Source organism: Triticum dicoccoides, chromosome 3B (genome assembly GCF_002162155.2).
Source record: "Triticum dicoccoides isolate Atlit2015 ecotype Zavitan chromosome 3B, WEW_v2.0, whole genome shotgun sequence".
Taxonomy (NCBI): Eukaryota; Viridiplantae; Streptophyta; class Magnoliopsida; order Poales; family Poaceae; genus Triticum; species Triticum dicoccoides.
This window is the reverse complement of record NC_041385.1, coordinates 555736195-555740162: the sequence shown is the minus strand read 5'-3', so window position 1 is coordinate 555740162 and position 3968 is coordinate 555736195.

Below are 3968 nucleotides of genomic sequence, written 5' to 3'. Positions count from 1 at the left end.
CCTATCTTTCTTTGTGTCCGATTAAAACTCCATACCCATAAGTATTGCGTGAGTGTTAGCAATTGTGAAATACTAAATGATAGTTGAGTATGTGAACTTGCTGAAAAGCTCTTATATTGCCTCTTATATTGACTCTTTCTGATGTTATGATAAACTGCAATTGCTTCAATGACCAAGATTATAGTTTGTTAGTTTTCAATGAAGGTTCTGATTCATACTTGACATTATGAATAGATTGTTACTTTAGCATAAGAAATCATATGACAATATATATATATATATATATATATGTTGCTGTTATAAGAATGATCATGATGCCCTCATGTACGTATTTTATTTTATCGACACCTATATCTCTAAACATGTGGACATATTTTTCGATTTCGGCTTCCGCTTGAGGACAAGCGAGGTCTAAGCTTGGGGGAGTTGATGCGTCCATTTTTCATCATGCTTTTATATCGATATTTATTGCATTATGGGCTATTGTTACACGTTATGTCACAATACTTATGCATATTCTCTCTTATTTTACAAGGTTTACATGAAGAGGGAGAATGCCAGCAGCTGGAATTCTAGGCTGGAAAAGGAGCAAATATTAGAGACCTATTCTGCACAACTCCAAAAGTCCTGAAACTCCACGATAGTTATTTTTGGAATTAATAAAAAATACTGAGCGAAGGAAATACCAGAGGGGGGCCACCCTCTGTCCACGAGGGTGGGAGGCGCGCCTTAACCCCCTGGGCGCGCCCCCCTGCCTCGTGGGCCCCCTGGAAGCCCTCCGGTGGCCATCTTCTGCTATATGAAGTCTTTTACCCTAGAAAAAATTATAAGCAAGCTTTCGGGACGAGACACCGCCGCCACGAAGCGGAACCTTGGCAGAACCAATCTAGGGCTCTGGCGGAGCTGTTCTGCCGGGGAAACATCCCTTCGGGAGGGGGAAATCATCACCATCGTCATCACCATCGATCCTCTCAGCGGGAGGGGGTCAATCTCCATCAACATCTTCACCAACACCATCTCCTCTCAAACCCTAGTTCATCTCTTGTATCCAATCTTTGTCCCAAGACCTCAGATTGGTACCTGTAGGTTGCTAGTAGTGTTGATTACTCCTTGTAGTTGATGCTAGTTGGTTTATTCGATGGAAGATCATATGTTCAGATCCTTAATGCATATTAATACCCCTATGATTATGAACATGAATATGATTTGTGAGTAGTTGTGTTTGTTCCTGAGGACATGGAAGAAGGCTTGTTATAAGTAGTCATGTGAATTTGGTATTCGTTCGATATTTTGATGAGATGTATGTTGTCTCTCCTCTAGTGGTGTTATGTGAACGTCGACTACATGACACTTCACCATTGTTTGGGCCAAGAGGAAGGCATTGGGAAGTAATAAGTAGATGATGGGTTGCTAGAGTGACAGAAGCTTAAACCCTAGTTTATGCGTTGCTTCATAAGGGGCTGATTTGGATCCATATGTTTCATGCTATGGTTAGGTTTACCTTGATAATTATTTTGTAGTTGCGGATACTTGCAATAGGGGTTAATCATAAGTGGGATGCTTGTCCAAGAAAGGGCAGTACCCAAGCACCGGTCCACCCACATATCAAACTATCAAAGTAACGAACGCGAATCATATGAGCGTGATAAAAACTAGCTTGACGATAATTCCCATGTGTCCTCGGGAGCACTTTTCTCCATATAAGAATTTGTCCAAGCTTGTACTTTGCTGCAAAAAAGATTGGGCCACCTTGCTGCACCTTATTTACTTTCATTGCTTGTTACCCATTACAAATTACCTTATCACAAAACTATTCGTTACCGATAATTTCAGTGCTTGCAGAGAATACCTTACTGAAAACTGCTTGCCATTTCCTTTTGCTCCTCGTCGGGTTCGACACTCGTACTTATCGAAAGGACTACGATAGATCCCCTACACTTGTGGGTCATCAGTAACACAGGACGACATACGCTATGTGGTGCTCTTTGAGTGCAAAGTGTCCAGTTATAGATGTGAAAACTCTAGAATCAGACCTTTATTGGTTAAACCTCACAGCTCATGCGGCATTCCTTTGTTGAAAAGACATTGCATGGAGTTGATATGACTTTATCTTCAATTGAAAGCCTACGATCTAGGCTCACTGGTTGGGTCTAGCTATGACAGTTCCTCATGAGGTGAGAATCAAGTGTTAGACATTTTTGGACAATATGCTAGAGTGCTCTAACTCTCAATGATAGCAAAGTTTTTGAACTTAAAAGAATATTGACAATTCTGTAGAGTTGGTCTAATTCAAATTCACCGCTAGAAACACATCATTCTATTAGCCTCATGTCGAACGTGTGCCCCATATTTGTTTCAAAGATAAATGTTAGATGGTCCAAAACTAATACTAATCTTTAATTGTTTGTGATCTAATAGTTGTTACAACTCTTACCTTCTATGAGGTAATGAAGCATTAATACCCTTCCAAAGGTTAAAATTGATATTATATTATCGTAAATTTGGAAAGTTTACATTATAATTATTGTTACTGCCTTCTGTTGTTCATTAATATCAACTCTACTTTAATGTGGTGGCTTTGTCAATCTCAAGATGTTGGGTCGCCTTAGTATCTCGGAGGTGCTTATAGGGCTAAGACTAGCCACAATGGTGAGTAACATACACTAGTAACATACACATATCCCTAGACTATGTTACTACCTTCATAGTGGGTAGTAACATAAGTGTGGTAACATGCAAAGCTTCATTTATTAGATTATAGACTCATATTGCATTGGGGCATGTGATGTGATGTTACAGTAACTAGCTAAGTTACTATAACTACCTCTCTCCTCATTAACTCATTGCCACACAAGCAAATTTGCTGAGTTGGACTCGATGTTACTGTTGAAGTTACTCCCGCTGTGACTAGTCTAAGGGCGTGCATGCGTGTATTTATAGGGGTGCGTGTTTGTGCTTGTACGTAAGCATCTACATTATACTGTGTTAAAAAAATGAGCCAATCCAGAGAAAACATAAGCTAATTAAATGGTGTAAACAATGATGTTTCTTTCTGAAAACCACCCAACAAGTTAATTAATGGCGGACAAAAATTATGGCAATGACCAATCTATAATAGCATATGTGCCCTAAGGCTTATGATTGCATTTTCTTTTGCTGCAGCATAAAGACACAAAAAAAGGTTTTTGTTTATGTGCTAAAAACGACGACTATTTGTAATTGGTATAAGGTTTCACGTTGATTGTATTGATCACAGAGGATAAATAAAAATTAATAGAGTTCCATATAAATATCCATAAATATTGGCAACCAAATAAGTATTTACACGAATTCAGTTATACCCTTTTGTATTGAAACTTTTGTTCCAAAAGATTAAAAATACGTTGTATTGTAGTACATGATATGTTGTGTCAAATCCATTGTGTATGCATTGAAAACTCCTATTCTACACTTTTTTATATCTCCTATTCTACAACTTGTGCGACTATTTGCCCCTATAAGATCCGCAAGGTTGTTACATGGCCCACCCCATGAGCTCCATAAGTTTTTCTACGTGTTCATTAATAGTTTTAACAAGATAAATATATTAAATCGGTTAAAACTATTGAAAAATGTGAAAATATATAAAAATATTCATATATATAAAATGCTTGCCTTATGTTAAAAAATTATTCATGCAGCTCCTAAATATCCATGTATTTGAATAGAGTTCATGTTTACGAAAAGTATTCATATGTTAGAAAAGGCATGTATTGAGAAAAAAGTTCATATATTTGAATAACATATTAATTTATTAGAAATGTTTATGTATAAAAAATGGGGGGAAATAAAAATGCAATTGGAAAAGTAAAACAAAAATGAAAGCAAGAAGGGAAAAGAGGAAATAAACGGGGGTAACCCGGAATGGACCAGTCCATTTGTGTCGTGGTGCTGTATTATAGTGCCTATATTTTTGACTCATCGGTTGT